Source organism: Canis lupus, chromosome 14 (assembly GCF_003254725.2).
Source record: "Canis lupus dingo isolate Sandy chromosome 14, ASM325472v2, whole genome shotgun sequence".
Classification (NCBI taxonomy): domain Eukaryota; kingdom Metazoa; phylum Chordata; class Mammalia; order Carnivora; family Canidae; genus Canis; species Canis lupus.
The window spans coordinates 4,407,038-4,426,365 of record NC_064256.1 but is presented as its reverse complement, the minus strand read 5'-3'; the positions used below and the strand labels follow the sequence as shown (position 1 = coordinate 4,426,365).

The following is a 19,328-nucleotide window of genomic DNA, read 5'->3' as shown; positions in this document are numbered from 1 at the left end:
TCACCTTTGTGAAACCTCAGAACCTTCTGGCCAAAGACAAGAACTCAGCCAAGTTTGCATTTTGGAGAGGAAGTAAGAGCTGTTTCTCCGTGCCTCCCATCGATATGCTAAGTCTGTGGTCGAGACTCCAACTCAGTAGCTGCTCGTTCGCAATCGTAGGGCAATGACAATTAAATAAAAGACTCAACATCAGCACACAGCCATCAGTGCGTGCAGACTTTCCCCTTAATGCTACTTCCTGATTCCGGTGGATTTGTCGTGGTCTCGGTACGTGTGATCCCCGCTGCTGCCTGACCATTCAAGCACGCTTGTTTTTAAGCTCAGAAAACCAAATTTAAGGTGGGGATCTAGAGAAGACAATCCAACCACCCTAATATTGGGTCCAAAGGGAACTGCACGTATGTTTAAAACACGTGTGCCTTAACTGTATGTGTGTCTTTGCCTTCAAAGCTTGCGATGAAGTGAGAATACGAGATAAAAATGCTAAAAACACGAGTCAATAGATCATATGTTACAAATTAGTTCTCGGCAGCTTGAATTTGCAGTTTCTAGGTATACTGCTGTCTTGACACAAAAATACTTAGACCTAGCTAACATGTGGAATGCGAACAAGGCTACTTGAAAAATTTGTCAGCTGGTTAAACCTCTTCTGGGCCTACAGACTTTTTTTTAAATTTGCTAATATAAATTTTGGAATGAATATGCCATTCTTTCAAAACAATACATGCTGACGAAATGTGGTCTGACAGTTTAGGAAGTTAGTTTCTCTATTTGGCCATGTGATGTCCCTAAAGCTTTTAACGTGAGCTCTCTTGAACAATCGGAACATGGCCATCACCAAAGTAAAGCATGAGGGCTTCTATGGCATCCAGATCCTATAGGCAAAGAACATACCATTTCACTCAATAATGGCAACCATGCATAAAGACAGGCTTTCCAGAATGTTTGATTTGTTTACTTATAGAGTATTTGCCAGGAAGCATTCGGTCTTGCTGGCATCAACTCAGGGAGGAAGGAATGAAGATGAGATTGAGTTGCAGCCACTTCTTCATGAAGTTAGTCCTGGGTTTGGCAAGGCTTGCTCTCTCCCACCTCCCCCACCACCCAGCCCTGGGCTGTCAACAGCCAATTTGACACTATGCACTCTGTCAGCACCTCGAGTGTCTGCACCTGTCTTAGATCTTCTCCTCTGAGCAAGCCGCTTGGAGGACATCTGATAACCAGTAGGCCCTTGGGAAGTCTCTACAGCAAAATCCAAAAGGAGAAGCAGTGGGGGTCCCCTACCTTTGTCTCTCAGGCTCTGGGGCAGCCTTTGAGAGGACTCGGCTCCCCATTCCTGAACACGGCCCCCTCCTCCACTGGCATCGGCCACCGTCCACAAGCACAGCCCAGAGTGGTGTCAACAACTTTATTTTGGTCCCAACCACAGATCAATGTGGTTAGATCATTTCCCTTCTTAGGACTCCAGGCCCAGCTCTCTGCCCCCTACTAGGGAAATAAGTTGCCACCAGATAAACTGGGGGAAACTGCCGAGTTCCCCGAGACAGAAAGTGCAGCTCTGTGAATCTATTCTGTACTGAGTGGGGCCAACAAAATGCAGGATGGCTGGCCGCCGGGGCAGGAGGAGGGAAGCGCAGAAAGCCCGTGCTCTCTGTGGGGCCCTCGGAAGGTTAGAGCTCAAACTACCTACCCGGGTCCCGTTCCCATTCCGTATCAGAGTCCACCAGCCACTTTTATTAGCAGCTCTGAGACACCAAGGAGCCATCCGGAGAAGAGAGGAGATGCACTGTTTCACTTGAAACCGAGCTGCCAATTTGCAGTTGAAGACACTCTTTGGGGCTGGAAGCTCCGAGTTCCTATTTTGCAGGCCCAGTGGAAACTGTGTCCATGCTACTTGGACACCGCATCCCGTCCGGGGACCACTACTTCCCCTTCCCCACAAGCCTGGAGGCCTTCCACAGCAGCACAGAGGAGCCGGGGCAGAGGCAGGGGGTTGAAAGGGTCTGGGTAGGCTTGAAGGAGTTGCGTATTTTCTCTCCACACTCTGCTCAAACTAAATGGCCTGTGTTCTAAAGATTCCATAGTACAAACATGCTGATAGAGCACCGAGAGATTAACGTGTTCACCGCCAGCCCCTTCTGCATCTGCTGTGATGAGTAAGGCTCCAGAATCACAGAGCTTCCCCGTAGAATGCAAAGTGCTCCACGCTGATACCTCAGCTCATTTTCTCCATGAGGGAGGGGACGGAGGGAGGGGCCAGCATCACCGCTGGAGTAGCCACTAGGTCCTAGGCTGCTGGTATTTTAATTCAAGTACCTTCACCACAAACGTGTGAGGCAAAGGTGTGACGACCGGGAGTGGAATCTGTGGCTCCCCAGAGAGGGGCCGCCACACCTAACAGCATCCGAATAACAGCACTGCTTCTCATGAACCAAGTGAACCAACTGTACATTCTTCGGGCCAAGCAAAACCTATCCACCTGTGGGCCGGACCCGTACAGACCGCTCCGATGTGCAGACAAACAAGACATGATTTCTGAAGGGCAAGGTCAGCATTTTCTTTTATTTTTTAAGATTTTATTTATTTGACAGTAGGTCAAAATTTTCTTTGCCATCTCTGCTCCTGGTGGAGCTCTTTGTAGCAGCTCCTGCTGTTTTGAGTGTGTACACATTAAAAATGAGGTGCACACCCCAAGAAAGGGAACCAGTGTTGCCCAGCACAAAGGCCTAGTCATTCTCCGTCACCCAAATTCTGCCTTTATCCTGAGCTTGCTTGGTAATATTTTGTGTAGGACTCAGCCTCCAGGTACGACTGTTTTCCCACTGGAAACGAGTGGAGATCTCCCATGGCAAAGTGAGGACCTGGGGGTTTTCAGAACAATCTCATGCAAAAAGTGCCAGAGAGTATGTTTAATTTGAACCATGAACCACTTGGAAAATGCAAAAATCCATATATATGTGTCTTCTTGCTTCCTTACCAAGCTTCCAGCAGATCCCCAAGTAAAGCAAGTATAAAACTGGGGTGAGTAGCACCCTACATGGGGGCACTGAGATGAAGCTGCCAGGGAACAAGGGTCCTATGTCTGCTGGCCTCCTTCTCGATTCTACCCAAAGTCCCATATGCATCCCAATCCACCATGTCCAGAAAACAACACATCCTCCTTCCTCACCACTTCCCCTCAACCAAGTGTGGGTCTGGAAATGGTGTCACCTCCCACCTACGAGGCCTCCCATAGCCCCCTCTGCTTGCTCCCTACTGCCTCACTGCCATACCCCATCTGTCAATTCAAACTCCTATGTGCCTCTCGGATTCGTCCATTTCTCCCCTCTGCCACTGCCTTTGATCAGCCCTCCCTTGTGCCCCCATAACTACTCTCACACTTCCACCTCCAATTCTTTCTCTTTGCTGCCCCCACAGTGATTTTTCTACCAGGAAAACCTTGCTTCTCTTACCTGAGAATCCCTAAGGCCTTGCCACTGCCTACAGGACACTGGTGCTGGCCCAGGCTGCACCCATGTTTGCATCGTGCCCCACCTCCCACCCCTGCCTTGCACTACTGCAGGGGGATAGTGCCGTGTGAGTTCACCCCCATGCCTTGACGATGCTACTTCCTGTACCTGGTACCTCTTCCTCATAGGTTCACGCGGCCAATGCCACGCACCCCTTGTCCTTCTCCAGGACACCTTCTCCATGTCCTGCCTTTGATAACTGGATGGTGCACCCAGTGCACCCAGTTATATGAAAATCTTGCATATTTTCAGGATGCCGTCTGCGTACACAGATCTCCCTTGTATGTTGGGTTTAATAGACAGACAAGGGCGCTGTGACCACACCAAGCTGTGAGCTCCCCAACGACGGAAACCATTTTGCTTCCATACAACCAAGCTCTTGCACAGTCATAGCACATAGTAGGCATTCAGTAAATATTGACTGAACTGCCTGCCTGATCAATCGACTTGTTGGGTAAACATTACTTAACATCACATCTACCTCTCCAACTAAAACACGTAAATATATACAGATAAAGCAAAGTGAAAGGTGGACATCAAGAGAAATCACAACCCCTTTTCTTTCTGCATAGTCCTGACCTAAACTACTACTACTAGAATGAGGTGTCCCCTCCTTCCTGGGCCTCTGCACTCCTGCAGTAACCATCCCCTCCCCTGGTCTCCTGCTTTTGCACGTACATCCTCCTTTCAGACTCTGCAGGTTGCTTTCATCAGCTCAGCTCAGCAAGCTCACAGGAGCTGGTTCGAGTGTAATGGTGAGAGGCCAGAGCTTAGACTTCATTCTCTCTCCTTCCTGATTTTCTCTGACCTTGCATGCGAATACAATCTTCTGCTGCTCACCTGGTCCTTTAATACGGATGGCCACCTTCATCTTTGCCTCCTGAGCTTCAGCTCGGGAACAGCAAGGGCTTACTCTAGCTATAAAGGAAGAGAAATTGAGGCCTAGCCCAGAGAGGGAACTCGCTGGAAGAGAGTCAGCAGGCCTAGGATTAGAAGCTGGGTCTCCCTATTCCCTGCCCGGCACATAATACTTCTTCAATTGGTCTGAAAATGAAAACCTTAGGATTATTTTGCAGGAGAGGAAAAAAAATAGGCCTTGAGAAGCTGTAGCCACATTTTTGACAAGCTCCATTCAGAGGGCACCGTAACTTACATAAATGATTTCCTATTACACTGCAATTGTCACTGCAACATGACAGTCTTGCAGTTTCCTTGAAGTGTTCTCTTTGTTGTTTTTCTGTACAGATCCCCCAGAAAGAAGAATCAAATATGGTCCGAGCAGGAAAACAAATCACATGACACCTGCAGACCCAGATTCCCCTTCTGCATGGCTCCTCCTGAGAAGGACCAAAGAGAATGCAGTGAATGAACACCCTGGGCCTGAGCCCTCTCCCACCTGCCCAGTTCCTAGAGCTCTGTCGTGTCCCTGCAAATAGGATTCCTTTTCAAAAAAAAAAAAAAAAAAATGAAAGCCAACAGTCTATGAAGAAGAAATGAAGTGGCAATTTCCCAGCATGGCTGGGAATCAATACAAGCTGTTGCCAGGGTTTTCCTTTCAAAGGGTGACTGCTACACTTCTCTAAAGTCAAGAGTGACAGAGCTCCAGTGCTTGACTTACAACTGCTTCATCATAGCAAGATATTTTTAATTTAAAACTCACTGCAGTTGGGTTCGAACTCAGCTGGGACTTGATTTATTGTTAATTCATTTCTCCGATTCCTATAATTCTAAACTCAGTCACCAAACAGTTTAATGCTGATAGAATCACCAGTGCAATGCTTCATGAATGGGCGTCAGGGGAATTTTGTTAGTAAGTGTGTGTTAGCAACTGTTATTCACTTTGCAAAGGAGCACCGTGCTTGAGCAAAGCATGGCTGAAGCCTTGTAATTGGGCACGTGGGTCACCCGCCTGGTGTCCCCAGGTGATCCAAATCCAAACATCATTGAGGTGATAGCCCACTCCCACCCCCACCCCAACACACACATACACACACACACACACACACACACACACACACACACACCCCATTACCTATATAAGATAAGTGCCAGGCACTGAAATGCTGCCCATGGGAAATGCCTAACTCTGCTCTCTGGGTCACTACACAACAGTGGAAACCATGGATTTATAGTCTAATTAGAAACCTTCAGCCTCTCTGGGGTAGCAAAGTTTCTTCCTCAAGAGAATATTTTTTTGTTTCAACTATCCAAAATTTAGGAAGCTATGTCTTAATAACTCAAGCCTTCTTTGTTAATGCAGAACATTTCTCCAGTTATACTGAAGCCTCTTATTGGATGAAAGTAGCCGAGAAAACTATATGGAGACGGTAAATGTCATTACTCACATATTATACAAACATCCATCTCGATCTATCATGTGCGACCGAAAAGTGCTCCTTGTCAAAAACATTTCCACACACCAGTCAGAGCCACAATCAAGCTCCTTAAAACGGTTTCTTTAGAAAATGTACATCTGAAGACACTATGGTCGCCAACATCTCATAACAATTCACAGCCATTTCTGACATTCTCAAAAGCAAATGGCAAGGAGTGGAAGAAGGCAGCCCCTCTGAAAGCTGGACCTCAAAAGTCCCCCCATGTAACAATTTGGGAGACTCATTCTCCTGTTTCTTCCCCTCCAGACCAAACTCAAACCCAAAAGCTCTCACTTGAAGGCCAGCATCTCCCCCAAATGCTTTCTGTCCAACACTGTTTTGTTTTGTTTTGTTTGTGAATCTTAAATTATTATTATTTCTTCCTGTCGCTTATACCCAAGGTGGAGCAGAGGAGAGGAGGGAAGAGGAGAGGGGGAATCGCCTCTCCAATCACTGAGTGGAGAAGCCGCAAGGGGAGAGGGGGAGGTCACATTGTCCTCACTCTGTGGGGCTAGGCCCCTGGTCTCCCCAGCCCCAGGCTCCCCCAGCCCCTGAAATGCTAAGATGAGGCCCAGGGCAATGGGACCTCCCCCAACCCCAATATATTACATCATCACTTTTTAAATAAATACAGAGACAGGTCCTGCTACCCCCTCCCTGGGACGCCCACCCTCACTACTGAGGGCACCTGGGCAGCTGTGCAAATGGGCATGAGGGTGCATGGGAGGAAGGGAGAGCACCGGGCTCCTTAGCCTGCCCCTGCTAAGGAGGGGGAGGGGCCGCCAGGCCAGGGAGGGGGATGGTGCAAGGCACTATTCCAGGAGTTGTTGATTGGCTTAAATACCTACCACCAAATAAGCTGAAAAACGGTTGGCTAAGAATAACTGAACAGGTGTGTCTACAGCGGGACTCCTATGCCTTTAATGTACATCTCGAATCTCCAAGAGGAGGACAGACCATAAGGTGTTTGTAAGGCTTACTTGGCCACAGATGTTTTTTTCCATGGAGGAATCAGTCTTTGGAATGATTTGGGAAGTGCAGTCTGGTCATCCCTCCCAAACTCCTGGCACCTAAAACCACAATGGGTTTTACATGGAAAGCAAGAGTTCGATTCCATGTGTGTCAATGTCAATAGACCACCTGCCCCTGAACCACCAGAACCCAGGACGCTCTACGGTGACTGATGGGCTTGGCCAGCACTCGTCCTCGTTTGTCTTACCCTTTGTAATAGCCACCTGCCCTGATGTGGGTCAACCCTGCCCCTGCCAGAGATCAGGCACTCGCCATAGCAGCTGGTTCACCAGCCTCTAGTTCTGTCTTTATAGGCCATTCATCTCCCCCTTCTCCTCCTCCATTTATTCATTCTATTTACTCAGCAAATATTTATTGATTGCTTCCAGTATGATAGGCCCTAGGTGGAGCACCAAGTACACAAGAAAAGTAAGAATTGGTACCTCTCGTCTATAGACGTAAGGAAATAAATAATTTCAATGCTATTGTCATCATCACTACTGCTAGCAGCAGCTTCTTTACCATTATTTAAAAGTATGAATTAAGTTCTGATTACACAAGAGACACTTCAACGAGAGGCTGGGCCTGACCCTCGGGAGCCAGAAATCTCAGGCAGACATGCTAATGCAGACACATGTCTCGAAGTCAGTGAGTTGGCTCACATCAATCAGCGGTTAGAGGCAAGTGCATTTAGGGAAGAAAGACAGGGGTCAGTATCTAATGGTGAAGAGAGCGGGGAAAGAGGTCACAAGCACAGCCCAACCATCATTCCTTTGCTCCACCTGACCCTGGAGGGGCTTCAAAACACAGGAGTTGTAAAAAGGAAGGGGTGCTGGCTGGATGTGATGACTTATACAAAGTATTTTATGCAAAAATGCCCCCTTTTTGTCTTATATTTCAATATTTACAATATTTCTTAAAACCAAGAGAAAGGCAGAGGTCGGTTGCCTCTGACCGCAGCTTCCAAGCAGCCATGCCCCTCAGCCGACACACAGAAGTTTCTGAGGTATCCACACATGGCCGGGTGGAAGGCACTCCTTTGGCGAATAAGCTCTAAACGTCAGGAAAGCCTCTTGAGACCTAACTGGAACCTGTTCTTAACGCAGCTCCTACTGGAGGCTTACACTGGGTAGCCCACAGTGTGGACGGCCATCGTGGCCATGGGGTCATGACTTCTGAGGGCTGAATGATGCCTCACTGGAGCAGTCTGTTCCAGCTGATTCTATTCTAAAGATATGATATGTTTCTTATATGGAAACAAGTAGCCCAGACCCCCAATTTATGTTGCCACCCAGGTCTTCCCTGAAACCCCACCCTCACCCCCAAAGCTGTGTCTTCAGCCAGTTATCGCACTTCTAGCCTGAGTGGCCTCAGGAACACCTCACATGACTCCTAAGGTTCTCGAAAGCTTTCTTCCTTCCAGGCAAAGGCCAGGCTCCAGCGGGCCCACAGTGAGAGGAGTCCCAGAAGCCCCAGCCTATGGGCCTGACCATGGACAGCTCTGGTTTGCACAAGCATCACAACCCCAAAGTGGGTGGGAGCCCCTGCCTCAAGGGGGGACTGGTGCCCAAGGGGCTGCAGCTCACAAGAAGGGCCCAGCACAGTGCTGACTGTGCCTGCCCTCCAGACTCTTCTGAGACTGTGTTCCCTCAGGCTTCTCTAGGTAATGAGCCACCTGTTGTGCTTCCACAGGACTCTCTAGCTGGCTGGGTGATGCATTCTTTGTACATTTGTCATTTCTGTTCCTTCCCTACATCTCCCCCCTTTTTCCTTGCTGCTCTGGGATTTCCCCCCTCAACAAAGTGTTCCCACATCAGCTTTTGCCTCAGGCTCTGTTTTCCAGGGAAGCCAGGCCAAAACCAGGGGTGAGGGTCAGACAAACCAAAAGTGCAAGGCTCTGGGCCCTTTCATAGCTTCGAGCAGAACAGTCCTTCTTGCATCTGTCCTGTGTGTTAGAATCTCATGTAAAATTTCATCTGAATAAAGAACTCCACCACAAACATATTAAAATATGTTTACAGGGCCACCTGGGTGGCTCAACGGTTGAGCGCCTGCCTTGGGCACAGGACGTGATCCTGGATGGGATCGAGTCCCACATCGGGCTTCCTGCATGGAGCCTGCTTCTCCCTCTGCCTGGGTCTGTGCCTCTCTCTCCCTCTCTCTCTCTCTCTCTCATGAATAAATAAATAAAATCTTTTAAAATAAAATAAAATGTTTACAATCACCAATCTTGACCAAGCCCCTCATTTTATCACTGGTGATCCTGAAGCATAAGGTGATTTTTCCCAAGACCCCCTAGCTGGTAAGTGACAGAGCTACATCTATGTGCCTCTAAAACCGAACTTCTCCCACAGCACCAGTGGTTTTTAACCAGGGAAACATACCAGAACCATTGAGGAACCTGAGAAAATATACACCTGTCTGGACCTCACTCCTGCCTAAGAACCTCCCTGCCGTCTTGGGAGGACAAGGGGCAAACGCTGGGCCTGGAGTTCGACTATCTGCTCATCTGGCAAAATTCTGCTTGAAACCCTAGTATCCACTTAATCACCAGAACCCAGTTCCCAGTGTCTATAGCATGAATGCTCTGCTGAAATGTTCATTGTAGGATCCATGGAATCCATCCCTTTATTCAGTTAAGAATAGAAAAATAAAATGCTTAGTCTTAGGTCAGCCTTTTCTCCGTGGATTCTCAGGGCCGCTACCCAGTATATCTGCCAATGGTGGTTTTACTATCCAAGTTAGTATGTTTAAAGGCTCTGAGAAGCCCTGCAACAAGGAACTCTAGCTCTGCTTTACACACTCAGGGTTTCTCCAACTTTGGCCGTGGTAACTTTTGTGTATGTAATATCTATTCACTCCCACAGACTATACTTTGGGAGACGCTGCTCTATTTTAGGTTTACCTTCAGGAAGCAGATCTGAGATGGAGAGGGAGAAAAAGAACTGTAGCTCTGTCTGCAAGGTTAGCTGACACTCTACATAGGTCAGTTCAACGACACTTCCTGGTGGCTGCAGCCCTGACATGTTCTCCTCTCATTGTCTCCTCCCGCCATAAGAGGGGAAACAGCCAACTCTGCTCTTCTTACTTTCCCTCTTCTTGTCCTCTGGGCCAAAGCCAAGGAATGGTTTGTTGGGCCTCCAGCTCCAGACCTCACACCACCAGGAGGCAAATCCAGCTGTGCTCATCTGGGACAAGTGCAATGAGAATGCGAGACGTAAAGCTGATATTGAGCAAAGACCAGGAAAGCCTTTGAACTGCCATGGCTTTCCTCTCGTAGGGACCCAGTACACGCCTGCCCTCCTCTACTGCTTCTCTCCACATGCTTCCTAATGAAAATACTCTTCCCCAGAAGACCTCAGAATTGATTCCATGGGTCTACATTCAGCGCATTGACTGCAGAGGTGACGTCCTCTTAGCTAGTGATCTGTTTTTGTGTTGGAGTGACAAAACATTCCAAAATTCAATTTGCTGTTGTGAATCCTGGTTCGTGGAGAAGGCATCGTGGCGAGGGAGAGGGCGAGTCAAGCTCAGCTGGCAAGGAGAGGGAGCCGAAGAAATCACATGCACCTGTTGATGTAGGTCCGAGCACGACTCCAGGGACGCCAGTTCCAGCCACGCCTACTGTTGCTCCAGATGGGAGGTGACAAAGCAGAAACTTCTGCTCACCTCGAGGCGTAGAGAAGAAGCCAAAGAAAGTGTAGGCTAAAAGTTTATCTTTGGAGGGAAAAATTAACCAAACAACTAACTGTAAGAGTATCACCTGTGGCTATTCCCTAAAATGTTAAGGTGAGGCTAGAGAGACCAAGTCAGGCAACTGAGGCTTGGCTTCAGGATGGGAGAGCACCAAGCCAGGTCTACAGGCTCCATCAGGGCCTCCCAGCCTCCACCTCCCACCTCTCAGGACCTGGAAGACATTCCTAACAAAGTATTCCACTCACACTAAGTACACAGGACGACTTTCCCCACACGCAGCCATTGGCACCAACCTCCAGTGAATCTCTGTTCCCACTATTATATGGCCCAGGCGCCCGGTGTGACCTGATGCCCACAGGCCAAGATTCCTTCCCTGGCTTTCCAAGATTCTCCAGCTTCCAAAATCTAGGACTCTAGGGCTAATGAATGAGTGAACCAAAAAGTCCCTACCACGGGCATCCTTGCCCAAGAGTGAAGAGACCATCCGCCATGTAGTGTCCTGGAGCCTCAGGCATTCCCTCTCCATCCCTATGCAATCAAAATGAGAATAAACAGTCCCCCACCCTGCTGGATGGTTTGAAGGATTAAATGAGAGAGTGGTATTTGTACACCATCAGCAGATTTGAAGCCCTTACTAGAGACAACTGGATGCCCACCAGCACAAGACTCAGAGCTCATAGAGTCAAAAGCACAGGTGAGGGCTGCACTCATTCATTCCTCCTTACTTTTTCCCAGGGAGAAATGGGAGTTGCCAAAAGAGGCAAGAGTCACCCTCAGAAACTGAGCACTCTGCTAGAACGATCCATGCAATTTCACAACTCGCCAACAGTCAGAGATAAGGCCGTCCCACTTGATGAATGGGGAAATCGAGAGCGGAAGAATAAATAGCTTCACCCAGGGTCACAGACTTGTCCCAGGAAGAAACCACATATTCTCTGCGCCCTCAGCATACTCTCCCACAAACCTCCCCAGGGTGGTAACACGCTCCTCACAGGTCTCCTACGGAGGCAGACAGCTCAGCGAGAAGGACCGAGGTCAGTGTGCTTAGGGTTGAGAGGTGGCTCCACCACCCACCAACTGTATGATCCTGGACAAAGTCCTTAACCTCAGGCACCTCGGTTTGCTCATGCAGGAAATGGGGGGGGGGGGGGATAACTCAGTTCCTGCCTCTCTGGGTAGTTTCGTGGAGGATATGGGCCAACCTGTATAAACCACTTAAATGATGGCTCCTCCAAGTCAGTGCTGAATAAATATTAGCCACCACCATCATCACTGATGATCATTCCTTTCCCTTCTGCCATTTTCACAAGGGCAAATACTAATGTCCACACAGCCTCTTCCCTGGGGAGGGTGATGCCACATGATCGTAAGGACAGGGGTCTGGGGGGCTGGCACAGACTCCTGCAGGGACTCAGGAAGCTTTTCTCCCAGGCTGCCTCATATCAAGCAGAGAAGCCACCTCCTCCTTCTGGAACAAGGCCTCTGCTCTGGGAATCGGAACCTCCTGCCTGCCTTCACTTTTAAGACCCATCTCCTAACACTTAGTAGCAGATGCCCCTTCTGTGTCCCTGACTGGACTCCACCTGCCTGCCACAACTGGGATGCTCCAGCCTGGACAGTGAGGAGAGAGGCAAGAGTGAGTAAGTGGGGGGGATGGTGGGGATGGGGTGGGAGGTTAGGGTCAGGAGCAGCAGGAGGGGGCAGGGGGCAGCTTCCAAAGAGGTAGTGTCTGCATGGGCCAAGCATTGCTCAGTGGAGCCTATAGGGCAATTACCCTAATCATGTGCATCTCCCCAACAGCCGTTTGATTTATTAGCGCAACGTCTTTTTAGAATGCCGCTCTTAAATATAAATAACACTTAATCATCCAGCTGTCGTTAAATTCATGTTATATTGATTTCTTGGAGTGCCACAAATTTGAGGGCGAACGCGCTGTCGGATGTGCTCACAAAGCTAAGAGGTGAATGAGCCAGTTGTGGGGGGGAAAGGGAAGCAGGAAGGGGGGCATCAGGGCAAGGAAATGAGCCCTGTTCTGCTGCCCCAGGATCTGAACCAGCTTCACGTCGCCGGCCGCCGGACACAGACAAGAAGAGGCCAGCGGAGCCTAAAGAGAAGGGCACATCTGTCGCACAGACTAAGCACAGCGTGGATCACGGGCTGGTTTTCCGGAGGGCCATCCCCGCCCATCACGGAGCCACTCCAACAGGTCTCTCAGGTGGCATTGTCTGCGCGGTGCCTTCTCCTAGTGAGCATGAGGAGACGGGCTGAGAAATGCCCCCTAGCCAGCTGGGAGGACAGAGATCGGCAGCCTGTTTCTTTGCATCCAAGCCTGGTGATAACTAGGAGCTAAGAGCAGTTTCATCACCCCGCCCCCTCAGCTCTCTCCCCACTTCAGGACTGCTGCCTCCCTAGAAAGCCCCACTCGATTCCCGATTCCCCTCCCGATTCCCAGCAGCCCTCATTGTGATTATCAGGATTATCAGGATCAGGAGGCCCAGTGTAGGCAGACTCTGCCTCACAGATCCCCCCCCCTCCCCCCCCGTCTGCAGGGAGCAGCAGCAGCAGCAGCAGCCACGGAGAGGCAGAGGCACAGAGCAGAAAGGAAACAAGTTGGAGGCCTCAGATTCCTCTGGAAATGTTTGCTGGAGCATCGGGGTGGGAGGGCCTCCAGGACCAGGCTGGGGGAGGACAGAGGCGAGCCTACAAGTGAACACCAGATTGGGCCTGAAGGAATAGCACCCCTGGGCAGCCCACGCTCTCCAAGGAGCCCCTAGAGCTCAGCCTTGCAGCAGCGAGGGGCTGCTGAAAAGAAGCACTCAGGGTTCCAGCTTCTCTGGTATGACTCCCTTCCGCATGCGAAGACCCTAGAGAACTTAAAAGGAACGCCACTGAGGGGTGGTAGAGAGAGTGTGACAACGTGACATGCTCCAGGGCTCAGCAAGAGAGCCAGGAAAAAATTAGATGATGTACACCCAGCTTTACACAGATGTTAATTAATGCCTGCTTTGCCCTAGAAACCAAATTGGTACCTAATGCTAAGTGCAGAAAGTGTGGGGATTTTTTTGAACCCAAGTTTAAAAATGTTTAGGTTATAACTAGCATGATGACTGCTGGCTTTGCATTAAAATGATGGATCCTAAGGCTACAAGACAGGGGGGAAGCAGGGAAGGGAGCAAGAGGTCTGGGCCGAAGATAGGCAGACGGTTCAGGAAGCTCTGCACACCCACCATCTTTTGCCTCTTGGAGGTCTCGGGAGAGAATGTTTACCTGGGAGCCACCCACTGGTGCTGGAGCTCACTATTTCTTTTGAAAACCATGTGCTCCTCTACGCATACGCGGGACCTCCCTGTCCACGCACTCAGAGGGCATGCGTGTGGAAATGATCCAGTTCTGCCGGGAAATGATTCAGTTCCAGAGGTGGGTCTTGCTGTCACACGGTGGACGAGCCGAACACATTGAGCTAGGCTCTTTGAGAAACCACGCATATATCTGGGTGTGTGTACACACACACACACACGCCATTCTTTAAAAAAGAAAATGATGTTCCTTCCCCCTACTGGGTTCTCCCCACTGGGAGAGCTTTGCTGTATCCATCTACCCTTTCCAATCAATCAAAGGGCAGTTCACACAGCACACAGCAGGAATACAATCTGCCCCCAGGGGCGTCTGCTGTTCTCCTCCCCAGCCTGGCTGAGACCTTTGCGGGAGCTGGCAAAGTTTGAAAACAGCAGAGATGGGGGTGCGGGAGAGAGCCCTTTATTTCAGCACCCATCTTCAGGATTTCCAGCATCAACCAAATCTTGTGCCCCAACACTGAGGCCCCTTGTTCGAAAGAATGTTGACTCCTTTCTCCTCATGTTCTGGAAGACTCCCAACATATTTTTCCCACTGGTGAGTTTGTAGGACACTCTGAACACATGATCTCGCATAAAGGGTACGAGTTCATCCCATTTCTTGCCAGGCTGCCCAACAAGCTACCCCCAAAAGGGACAGCTATGGGGAAACACAGGACCCTGCTCTATTTACATGCAACTGCAAAATAATGTTTTACTTGGATCTCACGTCCTTCCCCCTACAACAACTGAGCCCAAATGAAATGCTCTTTGACCCCTAAATGGAAACTGCCAAAAAGCCCTTCTGGAGCTCCAACCACCTCCTACCTCCTCCAGAAAAAGTTTGAAAAATGAGCAGCCTGTGAAATCTCAGTCGGCACGAAAAGGAAAGGAGAAGCTTCGGGGAGATAGAACCTTGACCCTCGGGCTTCTGGAGAGTGAGTGGTTCCTACACTGTCGGGAGCAGCCTGGCTCTGGGGAACACTGGCAAGCCCAAGAATGCCTGGTCCCCTTATAGGGGGCCATTGCCGAGGTCGTGACAGGAGAGGCGACCCCCGTGCCTTCCAGCGCTACACCCTCCTCCCGACCCCTTCCCGGTCGGTTTCTCAGACACACACCTCCAAAGGCATGTGACAGGTGTAAGCCAGAGGCACAGGCAAAGCAGCCCCACGCTTTCCCACCCGGCGGGGAGGGCACCCGAGTCCTGTGTCCCTGGGTCCCGGGGGGCTTGCTGGTGCCGGGAGACTGCAGAGGCGAAGAGGCCATACCTCTTATTGGAGGATCCGATCCCCACATACCCCCAATGCGACGCTGAAGCCCCTTCCTGCCTGAGATCCCGGCGCATTCGCAGGGAAGCGGTGCCGCGCTCCAGAAAGGCGTTTGTGCTGCCTCTTACTGGGGAAACGCAGAGCCTGTTCCATATGCACCGCCCTGCAGAACCGCAGCCCGTCTGCCTCGCTGGCCTCCTCCCTGCACGCCGGGCCGGCCCGCTCTCCAAATACCTGCCCGAGTATCTGTGGGTCCGTCTCCCGCCGATCCCCCCGCGTGTCCAACGGCCACGGAGCAGAGATGGCGCTGGGCGGGTCTCCCCCAAAGCTCCCCTCACTTCTCCCGGTTTGAAAGCCGGCTGGAAATTCCGGGGGGGGGGGGGGGCGGGAACGGAGAAATCGCTCCCTCGGCCTCCCGCGGTGCGGGGGGAGGCGGCGATCCGCAAAACCCCAGCCCCAAAGTCCTGGGCAGCCGAAGTGTGAGTCCGGATCCTCGGAGGAGCGAGAACAAGGGAGATGCCCACTCCGGCCGCGCCGCACCGGGGCGGGCGTCCAGGTGGGACGTGGGCAGGTGCGTGTGCGCGGCGTGTGCCAGTGTGTGGCCGTGTGTGCGCGCGAGTGTGAGCGTGCAGCGGGTGGCTCCGGGGGCCCGGGGATCCCGGCCCGAGCCGCGCACCTCCTCTCCGCCCGCCGCCGGCTCCTTACCTGGAAGCGCCGCTTTCGCCTCCTCAGCGGGAGCGCCGCATTGACACTGCGGATGGAGCCCGCGCCGCTGCCTCTCGTCCTCCTCCGGCGTGTGCGTGCGCGCGTGTGGCTGCCCCCGGCCCCGGCCCCGGCCCCGGCCCCGGCCCGGCCCCGGCCCGGCCGCGGATGCTCCACCGAGGCGCCGGGAGCCCGGGGCAGGCCAGGCGAGCGGAGGGCGAAATCACAGCCTGCGGGGCTTGACAGCTCCTCCGGCGGCGCCCGAGGTGGGCGGAAGGTCCAACAAAAAGGTCGGCGGACGCGGATGCGCTCCCAGCGCCGCTGCCCTGCACCCAGCCCGGGGCGCGGAGCCCGAGCCGGAGCCGGAGCCGGAGCCGGAGCCGGAGCCCGAGCCGGAGCCCGAGCCCGAGCCCGAGCCCGGGCGGCGGCGGCTCTCGCGCGGGGCTGCCCCCTCCGTGCCCACCCCGCGGGCTGAATGTCCTTGATGCCAAGCGGGCACGGCGGCGTCACTCCGCGCCGCCCATGCTCCCCGGGTCGGGCCGCTGCCCGGGCGCGGCGACTGCGCGGGGGACCCGCCGGGGAGCGCTCTCGGCGCCTCCGCGCGCCTCCCCGGGCCCGCCGCGCCGCCGCCGCCGCTGCTGCTGCTGCTGCCGCCCCCGCCCCTGCCGGGGGACCGGCCGGCCAGTGCCGCGGGCCCGGGGCTGCGGGGCCGCGGGAGCCGCCGGCTGCTCCCCGGGGAGGCGCGGGGCTGCGGCGGTGGCGGCGGCGGCGGAGAGCGCGGCCGCGGGCCGAGCCGGGCCTCCCGGGCGCGCCCCCGGCCCCCCGGGCGGGCCGCTCGCAAAGTTTGCAGGGGGCAGGGAGCGGGGCCGCCGCTGGCTCGGCCGCCGCCGGAGCTCCCGGGCTGCCTGCTGCCGCCGCGGCTCGCTGCTGCTGTGCATTGAAGCCCGGCCAAGCGCTGCAAAAACTCCAGCTGCCTGGCGCTCTCTGGGTCCTCCTCTCCTCCCTCCGCCCTCCCTGCCTCCCTCCCTCCCTCCCTCCCTCCCTCGCCTCCTCCCCTCCCCCGCCGCCGCCGCCGCCGCCGCTCCCTCCCTGGCTCGCCCCGGCTGGCTCGGAGCTCGCGGCTGACACCCGGACCGTCGGAGGGCGGCCGGCAGAGGGGGCAGGGGCGCCTCCCCCGGGGCCCGGGCCCGCGCCCCTGCCCCCCGCGCCCCCCGCCGGCGCCGCCCCGCGCGGACCTTCGGCGCCCCTGCCCCGGGCGGCGCTGGCCGGAGGGGGAGGGGGACGCGGCGCGGGGCGCGGGGGGCAGGGGCGCGGGGGGCAGGGGCGCGGGGCGCGCGCTCGGAAGGGGGCAAGGCTCAGCCTCCCCGGATGGGCACGCCGACGGTCGCAGGGCCCCCGCGGGCGCACGCACCCCACCGAGGCACCCCCCCCCCCCCCCCCACTGCGGCCCCCACGGACCGAGGCCCGGGGGAGCTCCGGGCATGAATGGCCAAGTGCCCTGGAGCTTGCTCCGGAACCTGACTCGAATCCAGGTGTGTAGGAGAGGCCGACCTGGCTCCCCGTCTCCGCAACCCAGACCGCAGCCAACAGACAATGCCGACGTCAGGGCACTTTCCGGGGTCCGAAGAAAGAAATCTCCACGTTGCTGCGGTTTAGGCAGTCGTCTGGCAGAGAGGAGAGGCCGGATGGGAAGTGGGTAGCGCCACCCCTGAACCCTCTGCCTCGCCCTCCCGGGAACGGGCCCCCACCCACCAGGAGACGCCTAAGAGATCCCGCCCTGGGTACCCACTCCGCGCTTAAGGCCCCGGCCCGCACCCCTACCCCCACCAGAGTCCCAGGGCGCAACCTCCGCTGCGCCACCATTGCCTCCCCTCGTGCGCCACCATCACCGAGGAGCGGCCAGCGGAGCCGCGGGGTGTCGGCCGCCCCCCTCACACTCCTCCCCAACTTTCCTTTTCCCATAGGCAGCCAACTTCCTGCCCATTACTGTCCCTCCCATCAAAACATCTCCTGAGAATCTTGCCATTAGGTGGAAATGATTGACGACGGCATAAATCCCTACACCTTCCTGTAGGGGTTAGATTTTCACAGAAATCCGAGTTGTAAACCGAGGAGCCTTGGAAAGGAGCTGCGAACTACCCAGCTCTACGAGCCCCCGGGGTGGGCCGCCTGGCAGGTCAGGCAGGGCCCGGCTAGATCGCGCCTTGCTGAAGCTTGGCTCTCAAAGGTGGGCGCCTCCGTGCAAAGATGAGCCGCCAGCGCCAGGAGGAAACCAGACGTTTGCTTGTTTGGTTACAGGGTATTCCGGGAGACAGAGTGGAGCCCTTTTAGCCTCTGGTCCTCCGCTGAGTATTGCATGGCCCAGAAAGCAGCGAGGAGTTATCTTATTAGCTAGCGTTAATACATTGATCTGGCTCCTCTATTCTCAGAAACCCTGGATCCCAGACTCTAGATAAAGCACACAATATCAGGTTAGTTTCGGAAGTCCAGAGAAACACATAACAAAATAACTCACTGCTGCTGCTCCGCGGACTCGCATCCGGGCAGAGGAAGCCCAGGGCCAAACGCCTGTCTAGGCAGACCGAGGCCAGGGTGAGGTCCCCAGGATGCAAAATTTAAAGAGGTGCCCAGGCTCAGGCTCCTGTAAGGCTGTCCTCACATGGTCCTGACCCCACTCTCAGCCATCAGCTCTAAAATTGCTGTACGGGACCATCACAGGCCTTTCCCGGAGGTGACAGGCAGACAGCCACATAGAAAACCGTAATGGGTCACTTACGGACCATGGCTTAATAAAAGCAGTGGGGTGGGGAGCGGGGCAGGCAAGCCTTTCAAATCTCTGCTTGCCACTCGGCTTTCAGGGTATGTCATAAAAATGCTAAAAGAGAGGGGAAGCAAGAAAACAGCTTTGCTGCCATTCTAACGTGTATTTTTAATACAACTGATTTTTCCTTCCTGTAGCCTCCCTGTGCTTGTGTGTGTGTGTGTGTGTGTGTGTGTGCGCACACACACACACGAATATTGCTGGTGAGCCCCAGGGTCATTTTCTGATGGATGGATGGGAAGTCAAAGACCTTTTTTAGAGGTGGCAAATAAAATATATTTATTATTCTTTATCTCCTGCCTAGTGTGTGGTGTTATTTATTTTCATTCAGAAACACGGATGCCATGTGGTGCCTGAAGAGTAATAACAGAACCAAATGGCCAGAAAAGGAGTGGGATACAAAGCTGGCCCAACAATGGGCAGGTGAGGGGCCCCGGCTGTTTCTTTCATCATTAACAGGGCCATTGGGCCAACCACCTTTACCCTCCTTCCCTTCCAGTTAGTAATGAGAGGCATGTTGAAAGGGTGGTTATAATGTCATTGTGAGCGAGACCAGGAAGGGTCAAATTAGCAACTGTGCAGGGCTTGATTTTTATTATTATTACTATTATTGT

At 53.4% G+C, this 19,328-nt stretch overlaps 1 protein-coding gene across 3 annotated transcripts in view; it reads right to left on the bottom strand.

Moving 5' to 3' along the window:
• PLXNA4 (plexin A4) overlaps positions 1–16,305 on the bottom strand; it is a 426,671-nt gene extending 410,366 nt beyond the window's left edge. For 2 of the 3 annotated variants that reach the window (XM_035698601.2, XM_035698600.2), the window contains exon 1: positions 15,897–16,305. The gene's annotated coding sequence lies outside the window, so the exon portion shown is untranslated. The remainder of the gene's footprint in view (positions 1–15,896) is intronic. The other variant, XM_025471690.3, reaches the window with a different exon arrangement.
• Positions 16,306–19,328: the final 3,023 nt, after the last annotated feature.